Source organism: Heterocephalus glaber, unplaced genomic scaffold (genome assembly GCF_053883595.1).
Source record: "Heterocephalus glaber isolate CG9 unplaced genomic scaffold, H.glaber_assembly_v1.0 deba00001472, whole genome shotgun sequence".
In the NCBI taxonomy this organism is placed as follows: Eukaryota; Metazoa; Chordata; class Mammalia; order Rodentia; family Bathyergidae; genus Heterocephalus; species Heterocephalus glaber.
Window position 1 is genome coordinate 13,148,725 of NW_028258315.1, and position 15,301 is coordinate 13,164,025.

Sequence of the window (15,301 nt, forward strand, 5' to 3'; positions counted from 1 at the left end):
GTCCGTGGCACAGAGTCACACTCAGTGCTCATGGCAGACGCTTAGCAGTCACGGCCAGTCACCGCCGAGATTCATACAACAGCCTGAATAAAAGTTGAGTTTTAGCTTTTGGGGTTCAAGAGTATGCTGCGTCCACAGAAAGCCCTTTCCCCCTTCTCCTCCGGGAGACCCCAAAGGACAGGTGCACCGGGTGGCTGGCGCGAGGCCAGGCCCAGGGCGTCGTGCTGGGTGGCAGAGGGCGGAGGAGGGGAGGAGGAGCGCGTCCCTTGGCAGTCCGGCGCGCGCTGCGGCAGCGGCAGCGGCGACCGGAGCGCCGAGTACCAGTTGCTTAACACTTTATCACTTTGCACTGCTCTTTCTTCTCCCGCAAGTGAATTTCCGCTGGGAAGGCGCAGCTCCCTAGGCGAAGGCGTGGTGGGTGACAGGGCTTTGCAGCGTCCGCTGCGGAGCTCAGCGCGCCCCTCGCGTGGAGGTAAGAACCGGCCGGCCAGCATCCCTCCCGCCAGTGCCCTCCGGGCTGGGAGACCTGCGAGACGTGAGCGAGACCGAGAGGGGAGTGTCCGCGGCGGCGCCGGCTCACCGGGGCGTCCCTGTCCGCTCGGAACACCCGGCGGCCGGGGAGAAGGGCGGGGAGCCGCGGGCCGGGCAGGTGCTGGACCCTCGTGTCTGGGGTCCGCGCTCCGCCCCCGGCCCGGCGGTTGCCATGGTGACGCAGGGTCGGCGCACTGGAGACAAAGCCGCCCGCCCGCCCGCGCTCGGCTCCTCCTCCTCCTGCTCGGCGGGCGCCTCCCGCCCCTCCCCTGTCCCTCCCTCCCTCCCTGCCAGGCGTCGCCGCCACCCGAGCGGCTCCGGCTCTCTCCTCCTCCTCCGCCGCCGCCGCCGCCGCCGCCGCCGTGGACCAGGTGAGGCGCGCGCGCCCGCGGCCGGGGAGGGGTCGGCGGGCGCCTTGGGGTGGGGTCGGAGGGGCGCCGGCGCCGCCTGCACGCGAGCCCCGGAGGGGCAGATCCTCGCCGGTCCGGCCCGCGCCGCTCTCCGCGCCGTCTGCACCCCGCGGCCTCCCCGCGCCCCGCAGCCCCGGTCCGCGCCAAGCTCCGGGCGGCAAACTTCGCGCGCGGGCATCCGCGTCCTGGGCAAGTTGCGGGGCCGCGCGGCGGGACCATCTGGCCTGGGTCCTCAGCGACGGGGAGAGTGAAAATATTTACCTTTGGACTTTAGTGTTTCCTGTCTTACTGTCTTTGAGGATGGGATGGGAACAGAGCGAGGGAACCACACCGGACATTTTTACACATTCTTGAAAAGTCAGCCCATTCGGATGCCGGTGGCTGAGCATTTGGAGGTGGCTTCTGAAGTTCGCTTGGCTTTTGACTCTGAACCACCTTTATCCTCGGACGGTGTCTTGCACCTGTAATTGACTGATGGGAAGGGTAGCCCGCTTCCCCAGCCAGCAGTACCAGAGTTCACAGCTGGACAGGGACTTTGTTGGTGAGGGTGCTTGGCGCCCAGGCCGTTGCTATTGTTTCTGGAAGGTGTTGCGTGCATGCTTTGAAGAACTGCGAAATGCCTCGGTGTTTTTCCGTGTGAGGAAGCCAGCCAGAGCTCCTGGGAAGGCAGGTAGCCGGGCGGTATTTGCATCAGTGTTTATGATGTGGTGGAAGACTTGGGTGCAGTTGCCAAGGGCATTCGGATACTGGGGGGGAATTGTCCAAGTTATGGGTCCACCCTCCTTTCTCAGTGGCCGCAAGCCTGGCGATCATTTCGAGATACTTAGTTTGTTGCACACACAAAGAATAAATTAAAAATGTAATTGTGAAGACTTGTTTGGGGGTAGCTAGAAAGGATCTTACCTGTAATAATATGAACGACAGAGAATAGGTTCATTTTCAGAAATACAGCTGATCAATTCAGACAGGAACTTGCATATCAGTTAATATGATTTAATTGGGAGAACTGTCATATTAATAACTGGAAAATGATCCAACCCATTAAATTATATACTCAGTTTAGAAAAATAATGTATGTGTTGGAATAGGTCAGTTAGAGAACATTATATGGAATGTAAGTAATTATATTTTTGTTAGAAGATAGCTAGTCAAACAGGGGCACTGATCATTTAAAATTATAGTTAAGTTGATTAGAATTCTGGATATTACAGCTACTAGAGGTGTCAGCATAGAGTGATTATCCAATATTCTTCTTTCCTCTTTGGGGATTTCAACACCTGTTAGCTTGCTGATTACTAGGCTCCTAAGTCTATTCATATTTACTAGGAATTTTAAATAATGCCACTTCATTAGAAGATTGTATTGGAAACTAAAGGATTTAAGTTGCCACAATTTGCAGATTATTTCACAATTGGGTTCATTTTTGAACTGAATTTTACCTTCAGAGTGATTCATAGATGCTCAGCTAAATACCCTTTGATGATGGTAATGAAATGGTACATTGATTAAAATGAAGTAGATTTGTTTTGAGAAGATAACCAGGAGACAAAATAAGTATTTTCTCACTTGGGCATGAAAGGCAATCCGTATATTGAAGCGTAGGCATATTAGATAGACTCAGAATGTAGTTTTTTGTTTTATACTAGAAATAAATTATTTTTGTGTTCTTTCTAAGGTACCAAGAGTACAGCTGGATTCAGATCTTTGTTAGAAAACCTAACATTCAAATGCAGGGGTGCTGAATATGCTTTCGGCCAGATGAAACCCACACTACTAGTTTTAGCCTAAACATTTATGTAGAGGCCCTTAGAATAAATGCTGAAGAAGGGAGATAACCCATGTTAATTTAGCACAATGAGGACTCATGTTTTGCTTTTGCTGCCAGCTCACACAGGCACAAGATTCACTATAGTTCAGCATTTTCAAAGATATATCATTTTCTACCGAAAAGTAAAGTCATTAAACAGAAATAAAGTCATGTATGCACTGCTTTGTGGTAGTGGTTTAATTATAAAGGCTCTGAAGCATGAAATGAAGCTGTGTCAGTGCAGTGAATGACAGTCATCTGGCATGTTTATATGTGTTACTAGCATTCAGAGGTATGTGCATAACCAGATAATACAAGAAAAAAACACTATGGTATCCATAGTATCACCTTCAGAAATGCAAATGGAAATGTGCTCTATGCCTGTGGTTTAGATTAGCCACCTGGTGGAAGCAAGAAATGGTCCTACACATCCTCAGTTATGGAGGAGTAGACGTTACTTTCTCGGTTTCACAGAAGTTCTCGTCTTTTCCTGCATTCCTAGGCGTAAGAGTCTTAATTTTATGAAGGAACGCTAGTCCTAATTTTTTATATAAGTGGTACAAATGGTCTGGAAGTACTCACCATAGTCGTTGTTCTACTTGCAGAATTCAATTTATCAAGCATATCCAAAGATAGAAAACAAGCCAAGAAAGGCCCTTTAAAAATTTTGGATTAACATTATATTTGTGCCATTGAGAGTCAGTTTTTTGTCTGTATATAAGCCTGCATGGGCAGCCTAAAGCTACTTAAGCTTCTGTTTGCTCTTTCTGGGTCAAAATTCTGTTTCGATTTCTAGTTGCACTGTGATAACATGATTACTGGTTGATAATTTAGCATGTAGTGCAATGTGTTGTAACATTTATAAGAGTACATTTGTGAAGGATGATTTTTTAAAAATGATTTCTTCATTATCTGAACTCTTAGGATTAGATTTGTGGCTCTGGAGAAAAATGGGAGCCTGAGACCACAAGGAAAAATGCTATAAATATTAGGTATTGTTAACTGACCTGCTGTGCACTGTGGGTATTGATCATAACCATTGTGCTGAGAAAAAGGCACGGAGACACATGGCCACGGTGACAGGAAGTGGTGTGTAGTGGCAAGGATTGTTAATAATGATTGATAGAGGTTGGGAAAGTACTGTGGGTGTGTTTCATTTTTTTGTGCTCTCAATTAAAGTGAGGGTGAGATGTCTTTAGCCCTTTTGTAAACCACAAGTGCTTAGGGGAAATGTATACATTTATACTTGAGTGATATAAACATAGTTCAAGGTAAATGATTGGCTCCATTATCTGCCAGTTATTTACAGTAGTTTTATAGTATAGTTTTGGACATCAGTCAGTAAATGTTTGCCAGTTGTTTTCTTCTGTATGCTCCATGTTATATGATGAAAGTCATCCTGAACTCTTATGGTTGAGGAGTTACTTGTTTTGTAACTGTTATGATTATTTATAGCTCATTATATACAACATCCAAATTTTCTCCTGTGCTTTAGGGAAAAACTTACTTGTTAATTCCATAATGCTTTAAAAAAAGTTTATATCCCAGAGCTTATTTAAAAAGAGTGATTTGATTAATTTGTTTCTCAACCAGAAAAATGTTAAAAACTTAGTTTGTAATGGTGTGCATTTAAAAATGTTATACTCTTTTAATACTTCACATTTTAGACTTTCACAGAGGTGGTATGGTGGACAGAAAAATTTGGGATCCTGTTGGGTGATTGATTGCTTATTTCTCTGTGTCTTGAACTAGATCCCTGCTTACCTTATAGTCAGTTGAAAGTGAAAACCAAAGTTAAAAGGTTTTAAGAAGGGAGATCAGTGCTCATTGAGAGCCTGAAGGCTGCAGGGCGAAGGGAAAGGAGGGAAGACTCTGATGGCTCTAATCATCTCTTAACACCTTCAGAGACTCCCAGGCGATTAACCAAGGTCTGTTTACCTAAGTGGGTTTCTGACGCTGGCCATTCCCACAGCAGGGATGCTGGTCCTGGTGGCAGACATTTACTTTTCCTCCCAACTGAAATGTGACTCCCTGGAATTGTGGTTTACATGTACTTTGAATATTGTAAATCAGAAATTAAGGCCCAGAACAAAAGTTTTCCATGTAGGTAATGGAATCTGATTGGTCAGATACACAATTAAGATAATCGAGACAATAATGCAACTATAAAATAAAACTGTGCTTGTCGAAACTCTGTTTGATGTATTTGGTGAGGAGTTGTGTTTCTGAGTGCCAGTTGATTGTGAACCATCTTCCCTCTCCTCTAACTATAGTCATTCAGGGCAGACACAGCGTTTTACACAGTTTGATCACTATGTGATGTGTCAGGCACAGTTATATTGAACAGATGTTTACTCAAGCTCTTGCATTATAAATCTACCATAAAAGGTTTCTGTATGGTCTTATCTGGCGTGTTCTCTTATTATATATTGGCTTCCTGAAACCATGTTTAGTGTGATTGCAGTCATTTTGATTTCCATCTTTTTTCAGTCAATCAGGAAATCAGTCAGTCCCTTACTAGTGTTTCCTGTGGGACAGGCGCTGTTCTAAGAACTTTACATTTATTTCTCACAGGAACCCTAAGAGGGAGGGTGCTGTCATTATGCTTATTTTATGAATAAGAAAACCGATGTGATTGCTTTCTGTTATGTTAACCTAAAGGTACATAAAATATACTGCCAGGATTCTGGCTTTATGTCAAGCAATTCAGGCAGCTTTATTTTCTATTCATTGATATTTACTAAGTATAGAGGTAATGGCACTGATGATTATGCTTTGACTTTTAAAAAATCTTATTTTTCTCTATTCTTTTAATACAAAGAAACAAACTCTAAAGTGATAGAACAAGACACATAGAAGTATATTGGGACATGTACCAGTATTTTTCTCTGTATATAGAAAAGATATTTCCAAAGGTAGTCGATCTTTTCATTTATTATGTGAATTCATAGATTGAAAGAATACACATTTCTTATCGTGCTATGTACATGTAAATATACTGTATCTTGGAAATGTTTGTTGATTGGCATTGACTTATGGGGCTCCTCAGCCTGGGCTCACCTGTTCTTCCCTTGGCTACCTCTGACCTGTCCTAAGGAGTAAGTGATACTTTTTTCTCACTTTTCCTTCCTGTACAAAGGAACATCTTTGTTTTTAAAAAAGGACTTGTCAGGTTGTGTTTAAAAAATAAATACAAATAGTACAGCCTGTAAACTTCTGAAGAATAAGAACTATGCTCCATTTATTTCTAGTACCAAAGAAAAGGTGGGCACAAATATATATTCCTCATTATGTAATTAAGTGTTTTATTTTTCAGTGCTGAGGATCAAACCCAGGACTTTGCACATGTCAGGTTTGCCTTCTACCACTGAGCTGTGTTCTCAGACCAAAGATCATGTTTTAAGCCATGTAAAACTATGATGTTTGAATCTAGTTCTGAGGTCATTACTGTTTTAACATCTGAGGAAACTGGCTTAAGCTCCTTGTAGTAGCCGGGAGTGGTGGTGTATGCCTGTAGACCCAGCACTCCAGAGGCTGAAGCAAGAGGATTGCTGAGAGTTTGAGGCAGCCTGGGCTGCATAGTGGGTTCAAGGCCAGCCTAAACTACATAGGGAGACCCTGTCTCAAAAAACCAAAAAACCCAAAAGTTTTCTTATAGTATTTTTACTTCAGTTATCTAAATTTCAAAATGTATCATGAGGGCACTGTAAAATTATTTTCAGATTTAGTTATATGAAGTATATCATTAGAAATCAAATATCACAATTTTATTTTCAATTTATTTGGATTCTAATCCTCATGTCTTCAAAGGTTATAAATAAACAAAAAACACTAGCTAGCTTAATTTTATACTGGCAGTTATGATTAAGCTTTTGATTATTCTAGTCAGAGGGAGCAGAAAATGGATTTTCCAAAATAATTTACACTGTCTTTTTAATGTTCTTAGTATTTTAGCTGCTATCTCTCACCCCCGCCTCCATAATACGTTTTCATGGTCTTCACAGAAGAATGATTAAGCGTTTTAATTTCAGGGATCTTTCTTGTTTAAGCTCTATGAAAAGTAGGATTAAATATGAGACAGGTGTCCATAACGGTGAGTAATTAAGCATAGTTCTGTAGGTTCTTTTAATAATAAGTATTATAATAGCTTCCCTTTATTGAGCATTTACTGTGTGCCAAGAACCCCAGTAAGTGTGCTACACAAGCTGTTTTGATCATCACAACAACTCTTTGTTTCCTCATCTATAAAATGCTAATTAATAGCTTACCCAAGACTGCACAGAATAATAGGTCAATATAATGTGATTTGTGTGGATGCCCCACAGTCTGACGTCGACTTTGATTGCTTTGTTGCTTATCAGCAAAGAATGCCTTCCTGCTGCAGGGAAGATGGTTGGTTGTGACTGTCTATGCTTTGGAAAGAGAGGCCATTCTGGGCTACCTGGCGGGCAGATTCAGAATGGCAGGTGTGGTCACCTTAGAGGGAGCAAGCAGCTCGAAGGAGGCCACCAAAAAAAGGACATCCTTGCTCACACTTACTACTGCATATGTTGGGTGGGGTTTGGGACTGAAAGAGGAAGGGAGCCCTCGTCCTCAAATCTCTTTTTAGAATTGAAAACAAAGTTAAGTGGAGTTATCGTTTATCCCCCGAATTGAGTTTATTTTGTACTGTGCCCTCTATTGGGAATTAACATAGAGAAAGGCTCTCTGAGGTAGCGTAGGAGGAAAAGAAATGAAAAGTAGCTCAGCAAATGTCACATACCCCTGGTTAGACTTCCATTATGATAGAGTCCCTTGTTTTAGGATGCTGGAGGTCTGAGGTTTGGGGTCAGGATGAACTTAGAAGTCTTAAAATAAGCTATTTTCATGTGGGTCATTCCAGCACAACATGGGGTTTTCCTGGAATTTCTGGTACCAGACTTTCTTGGTAGCTCCTGGGAAAAAGAAAAAAAGAGACTTTTAGTTAAAAATCTTAACAGCATGCAAAACTCTCTTTTGTGAGCACCTAGTTATTTTTGTCACGGTGAGTCTTTTTCATGTTCAAGGGCAATATGAGAAGCCAGGCTGCCTGGTTTTGAATCCTGGCTCCGCCTCTGCTTGGGGGAGCTACTTAATCTCTCTGTGTGTGAATACTTAACACCCTCCTCACCCCCAAATCCATACATCAAAACCTTATCTCCCCAAGGTATTAGGGGTGGGGCCTGTGGGAGTGATTAGGTCAGGAGGGCCCCACCCTCAGAATAGGATTGGCGCCCTTGTTAGACACCAAAGTGTCAGCTCACCCTTCCTTCATTGAGGACGCAGTGAACAGTGAGATGGTGCCCTCTTGAACCATGAAGTGGGCTCTCACTCAGCACTGAATCTGCCAGCACCTTCATCGTGGACTTACAGCTTCCAAAACTGAGAAAAATGTTGTCTATAAGCTGCCCAGTTTATGGTGCATTGTTATAGCCATTAGAACAGACTAAGACAATTAAAAAAATGGGGAAAATGGTACTGCTGACTTCACTCAGTTGTAAGGATTAAATGAGTTAATAGTTATAAAGTACATTGGTTATTAAGGTAAGATCTGTGTACAGAAAGGAAATTAATATTTAATTTATTAGTAGTAAAAATAAAAAATTGGTTTTCTTTAGGCCTTTAAATTTAAAGGCCTGGAAGTATCTTATTCTATTTAAATAGCTGGTAAATATGAATAATCACCTTCACTTTTTCTTCGACCAGTCTTTGACTCAAATAGAACAGATTGAAGTATTCAAATTATCAGCTTCACTTATGAATTTAAACCCTTAAATATTTTAAATTGGATATATAAATTTAATATATTTGATTTTTTAATTTCAAAAAATCATGGCTATATAGGGCAGATTTATGACTCAAATAAGTGAAATCTTCCTAAATATTAGCTCAGATTCCTTTGAATATTCCATCACTTACAGAATTAATATTGTCTAGACACAATCAAGTACTCTTAAGCATTTGAATCTAAATAAATCACATGTCTAAAATCTTTCACACATTTCACACTAGAATCACAAGACTAATCTGTCAGTTTAATGGTAGTTTCTTTTAAACATTAAAAACATGACAATCATTTATAGACTGTACCAATTAATATAAACTATATTTCTCAACTTTTCTAAAAAGTGTTAACATGAGTCTAATTTTTTTCTTCATCTCTGTATTTAATTCTAAACATTCTCTAGATTGGAAAGATACTTACTCACTAAAAGGGAAGTTTATCGTCTCAAGCAAGCTGCAGGTGCCATTGCATTTGACCCTTACTTGTCATACCATTCCACACGGATTTGAAGTTGTTGCTTGACCTTTTTATTAAAATACGCCTACTTGCTGGTCACAGATTTAAGGCTTCAATGCAGCATGTGGGCTGGATACATTGTGGGTAACTCTTTCTGTGACACTGGTTGACAGACTGTCTTTTTTTTTTTTTTTTTGGTACCGGGGATTGAACTCCGGTCCTTGCGCTTGCGCAGCAGGCAGCGAAACCACTGAGCTAAATCCCCGGCCCGACAGACTGTTTGTTATAGTCACCGTAACAATGCGTGACTCCAAACCATCCTTTCAGATAGTGTTGGTTTTTTAATCTTTAGACCAATGTTGCCCAATATGTAATTTTAAGTTTTGGGTAGCCATATTCAATAAGTAAAAAAGTAATTTCAACAATAGATTTTACTTAACCCAATATATCCAGAATAGCATAATTTCAACATGTAATCAATGTAAAAATGATTGAGGTAATCAACAGTCCTTTTTTTTTTGCAGTCTTCAAAATCTGGTGTGTGTTTTATATTTAACCAAATATCTCAATTTAGGTACTAAGTTTTCCTCAGTTAAAGTGAGATATAAAATCTCCCCAAACACTAAAGTTGTATTTGAAGGAAAAATATTTTGCATTGCTTCACCTTGTAAATTTATTAAATTAAGATTACAATTTTAGTTCTTTAGTTGTGTGATGCATGTCAAGAGCTCAGTAGCTTGATGTGGTCTGTGGGGTGTGGCTCCAGATGACAGATCACACTTCGTCCTCAGTTCTCCCATCAGCTCTAGGTTGGGCCCCCACCGCTGTTCCAAGCACCTCTTCCCACTCAGATGGAGTTTGCATTCCTCTAGCTCACAGTTCTGTAGTAGTTTTAAGATATCTAATTGGTTTCAAAGTCATTTTAATGTCATTTCATTAGATCCAGTAGTCCATACTTATTTTTCTAAGCAGCTCTGCTAATAACCTATTTTTTGTTTGTTTCCAACCATTGCAGGTACACCCGGGTAAGCTCATATTGCATCTGACTCATAATAAGTAGTTTGCCATTTAGATAGGATTGTGAAGACTTAAATGTAATCCCCGTGTGAGCGCAAATGCTGATGGGCAGTCTTGCCCTATCTTCCTGCTCTCTTCATTAACCTGCTGTCCTAGACTCCATTTCATGTCGTCTTTTCTCTCCTCAGCCTGTACCCTCCTCCCTCCCAACCCCCTGCAGATGGTTTTGCTTCTAGAGAACTTCACAGATCCCCACTATTTCTGAGTCCACCGCACCTGCTTCTGAGTCCATGCACATTACCATCTCCCATGGGACCTGGCGTGGTGGAGCTCTTCCCCGATGCCTCCTGCCCCTCTTGTGTATGTGCACCTTCCCCTTTGGTCCGTTCATGAATAATGATCTTTCTGTTTATCAAGTTTTCTCAGTGATCAGATCTTTTCCATCCGTTCCCAAACTGCAACATTATAAGCTATAATGCTGCTCATCTTAAATACACAAACACAAAAAAACCCCTCCTTGAACCCTACATTTTTTCTTTAGCTTTTGCACCATTTCTCTGCTCTCTTTTACAGCAGTTTCCTGAAGGTATTTTCTATGCTTCTCTTTGCTATTTCACTGCTCCTAATTATGTGTTCATACTCCCTACTCTGTTGAAAGTGCTCGAGAGTGACCTCTTCTTTGATATATCCAGAACAGTTATCAGTCTTTGTCTTACCCAACCTATCAAAAACATTTAATAGTTGGTCAGTCCCTTCTTGAAAGAGTTTCTTCACTTGGTGAATATATTAGTTATTGCCCTCGTGATGCTGTGTTACAAATCCCCGTTCAACTCAGTAGCTCATGTTGAATTTTGGGCTCATGGTAGCACACGCCAGCTGCATTTCAGCTGATTTAGGTGAGCTTGGCTGGGTGATGCTGCTCCAGACTGGGGTTTATCTGGCATTGCTCCAGGCCGTGGATTGGGTTCAGATCTGCTCCTTGTATATTTGTTCTGGGACTCGGGCTGAAAGGACCGCAACTACCCTATAGGGAATGCTGTTGTTGTGGCAGATTATTAAAGTAAAAGAGTAAAGTCAAACCACGTAAGTACATCGGAGACTTCTTTCATCCTACCCACTAACATTCCCGTTGGCTCAGTAAATCTCTATCCCTATTTCCTAGGTCATCTATCTTGTCTCATGACTTTACTATGGTGACAAATTTTAAGTTTATATCTCCAGCTGAATCCTCATCCCTTAACTCCACATTCATATGTCTACTCTGATGTCTGTATATACACCCCTACTCAGTACACACTAAAAGGAACTCCAGACTCCCTGTCATTCCCAGTGGCAACTTCGGTCTTTTAGTTGCTTAGGCCGCAAGTTTGGAGTCATCCCTGGCTTCTTTTTTCCTCCTTATCCTTCAATTCAAATGTAAATTTGTTGACTCTATCTTCAAATTTGATAATGTCTTACCACCTCCACCGCTGCCACCCTAGTACTGTCTAGTACCATTTCTCCTTTGTTTTATTGCAGGTACCTTCTAACTGGTCTTCCTGCTCTGCCCTTGACACCCACAGTCTGTTTCCTAGAACAATCTTTTTGAACTTTAAATAAGGTACTACCAATTCCTTGCTCCAAAGACCCCAGTGCTGAAAGAAAACAAAGGAGGAGGTAGAGGAGACAGGAGTAATTTGGTTTCCATTTTAGAAATATTCTTCCATGTAGAGAATGGATAATAAAGGGCAAGAGTGGTAGCAGGGAGACTTGTTAGAAGCCAGTTGCAGTGGTCCAGGTGAGAGATGCTATTGGTTTGATATAATCGTCACTTGACTGCAGGTCCCTTGAGGGCAGAGATAATATCTGTTTTTGCTTAAATTGTATTCCCAGTGTTTAGTCTTGAGTCTGGCACCAGGAGGTGCTCAGTTATCTGGTACTTGAATCTCTACATAAGCATCATGAGAAGAACAATGAAGATGTGGTCCTTGTATGTTTTTTACTGTCAACTTATTGTTTTCCTTAAACCACACATAGAAGATAGATGTTATGTGTTATGGCCAAAAAAATTATGATAGCTAGTAGGAAAAATCTCTCAAAATCAGTGTACCAATTCCTTTATTCAAATATTTAGATTAGAGTTTTCTAATTCTTTCACTCTGATTCTTACAGCGGAAACACCACAAGCCACATACTCTTAAGGGGAAGATATTTTCATGGGAAATCTATCAGAGCATGTTAATTATAACCATATGATGTTACTGAAGCTGTTGAAATTGTTAGGGTTTCTTAATCATGATAATGTATAGGTAGAAAATGTGTGGGTTACTCAGCATATCTGACCTTGAATACATACAAAAATGTTTTTAAATTTTAAATTTTTAAAAAAGCCACTTTCCTGTGATTCATTTGCGATTCGAGATTTGGTTGTATTGGGGCATTAGAAAAGAACCATGTTGTTGATTGAGACAGTTTTGGTAAGGGACTAGCAACATGACAAATTTAATATGTTTCCTTTCTGTCTATATAGACAATGATAGAATATTTTGAAACCTTCAAAAAATTTTATTTCCACATTGGGGCATGTAATTCAGAGAAGCTCATAGCATTTTAGAACACAGAATTATATCTGGAGTTAGATTCAATTATTCTTTGGTCTGCAATAGATTTAAATGGTTTGATTATTAACCTCTATGTCATGGTCAATTTTTCTGCCAGATAAAGTCATTTAAAAAAGGAGACTATTTAGACAGCTCATATAGAAAAATCTCTCATTGTGGAGAAGGAAATTTCTTAAGTAAATGCGTTTAGAGATTCTTTTGACTTTATTACCTTATTTATCTTGTTAGTACTTTCTTAGCATTCATTATATGTTAGGGACTCTGCCGGGTCCCAGTGGTGACCCAAATCAGATATAGCTGCACTCTCTTAGAGCTCTCACAGCTATAGAGGTGCCAGATAAATGTCATTGTGCTAGAGTGTGAGGTGAGGGGATAGGATGCTCATGGAAGCACAGAGGAGAGGCGTCTAGAGTATGGGATCAGGTATGGGATCAGAGGGGTGAGTGGGTGAGCAGGCACAGAGGCAGGAATGGGGATCTGTGGGCACCAGCAGCGTGCAGTCTGTTTTACGGAAGGGGGCTTCTCCTGGCGAGTAGAAGAGCTGGGACAAGATGGAGTGGGGGAGGGGGAGAGGGAGAAGGGAAGAGTAGAAATGTGGCTGTTAGAGGTAGGCAGAGGTCAGATGAGAAAGTTGGTGAACTACTTTAAGCAGGGGAGAGTATATGATCAGATTTGAGTTTTAGAAAATCGCTTTGGATGCTGCATGTAAACTTAAAAGATTCTTTACCTGTTTTCTATTGCACGTATTATGTATAAACGTAAGAAAGCATTACTTTTCAAGTCAGCTTTGTCATGGAAGGTGAATGCATACAGAAAAGCGCGAGATCATAAAGGCTCAGGTTTTCTGCCTTTGCACAAAGTGACCCCTGTGTAACCTCTATGCACATCAGCAAAGAGAAAATTACCACCACCCCGAAACCTTCCATTGTCTTTTTTTAAATCACAGTGTTACTGGCAGTTTGAATATTGGCCCTATTGATTAATTTTACTTATTTTTCAGAACTTTTATACAAATGGAATCTGACAGCGTGTACTTTTTGTTGTGTGTATATGATGTCTTTCACCAGCCCTTTGTTTGGGGTATTCATCCACATTGCTGGGTGGAGGCATAGTTTAGCTTTTTGTCTCTCTTATCTCAACGTAGTATTTCATAGTTGCAATCATAATTTTAAAATCTATTTATGGCTAATAGACATTTCAATGGTTTCCAGCTTTTCTTTCTTACAAATAGTGCTGCCGTGGAGATTTTTACATATAAATATGTGGACATTTCTGCAGAGCACCACCTAGCAGCTAAAGAGCCTCTTAGTGTACATGTAGGATTTACTCTGATACTGCTGCAGTGACCCAGAGTGGTTGGGTATACCAATTAGATTCCCAGCATCCGTGTATAAAAATTGTAGTTATTTCTCATTCTTGCTCATATTTACTATTGCTGTTCATTGTGGTGGGTATAAAACATTATCTCATGGTGGTTTTTATTTTCCCAGTAAATGATATTGAGTACTTTTTCATGTATTTTCTTGGCCATTTAGATAAATTGTTCTGTGAAATACCAGTTCAGATTTGTTTGTCCATTAAAAAAGTATTATATTTTTCTTAAAGGTTTTTATAGAGTTCTTTGTACTTTTTATGTAGAAGTCCTTTGTCAGATACATGTGTTCCAATATTTTCTCCCACAAACTGGCTTGCTTTGTAATCTTATAATTTTTTCCTGATGTACAAACTGTTTAATTTTAATGAATTCCAATTTAAGAATTTTTCCTTTAAGGTTAGTGCTTTTTGTGTCTTAAGAAATTTTTGCCTGCTTCAAGGTCACAAAGATGTTCTCCTGGGCTATCAAGAAGCTTTGCTTTTTCACATGTTCACATTTAGATCTATGATGTCCTTGGAATTGATTTTTTTTTTTTTGGTATGGTATGAGGTAGGGGTCAAGATGATATTTACCTATGTAAATATCCTGTTGACCCAGTGTTACTTATTGAAAACATCACCATCTCTCCCCTGGATTGAGGTAGCCCCTGTTTCATATGTTAATCATATGTTTCTGGGTCTTATTTTGTTCTTATTGGGCTACTTGTTTAATAAAGTGTCTTAAGTTTTCATAGTACTTGTATCAGATATGTACTCAAAGTTTTTCTTGATTTTCTTTTAGCCTGTTCTTATTCCATTTGCCATATACGTTAGAGTCACACGATCAATTTCCACATACACAGAGACTGAGATTTTGATCAGAATTGCATGGAAGCAGTAGATCTGTTTGGTAGAGTTAACATCTTTACAATATTGAATCTCCTAATCAATGAACACAGTACAGATCTCCAGATAACTAGGTTGTCCTTACTTTTTCTAAGTAATCTTTTGAGTTTCTTCCTGTAGCATTCTTGCACACCTTTCACTAGATTGATTCTTTTTGTTACTGCAAATGACATCTTTTAAAACTTTACCTTCTAATTATTTTGCTTGTATAAGTAAATATAATAGATTTTCATAGATTTAGCTTGATTCTAGAGATTTTGTTGCTTTCACTTCTTTTTTTTTTGTACTGGGGATTGAACTTCGGACCTTGCGTTTGTGAGGCAGGTGGCAGAACCATTGAGCTAAATCCCCAGCCCTTCACTTCTTAATCTTTATACTAAAAACAAGATTATTGGGTTTTAGCCTGTCTTCTTTTCAA

General features: G+C 40.5%; 1 protein-coding gene across 2 annotated transcripts in view; it reads left to right on the plus strand.

The window, feature by feature from the left end:
- The first annotated feature begins 246 nt into the window (after positions 1-246).
- The window catches only part of Rnf182 (ring finger protein 182), a 56,077-nt gene continuing 41,022 nt past the window's right edge, over positions 247-15,301 (plus strand). The window contains exon 1 of one of the 2 annotated variants that reach the window (XM_087181794.1): positions 247-472. The gene's annotated coding sequence lies outside the window, so the exon portion shown is untranslated. Of the gene's footprint in view, positions 473-814; positions 903-15,301 lie in introns of those variants that run through there. The other variant, XM_087181793.1, reaches the window with a different exon arrangement.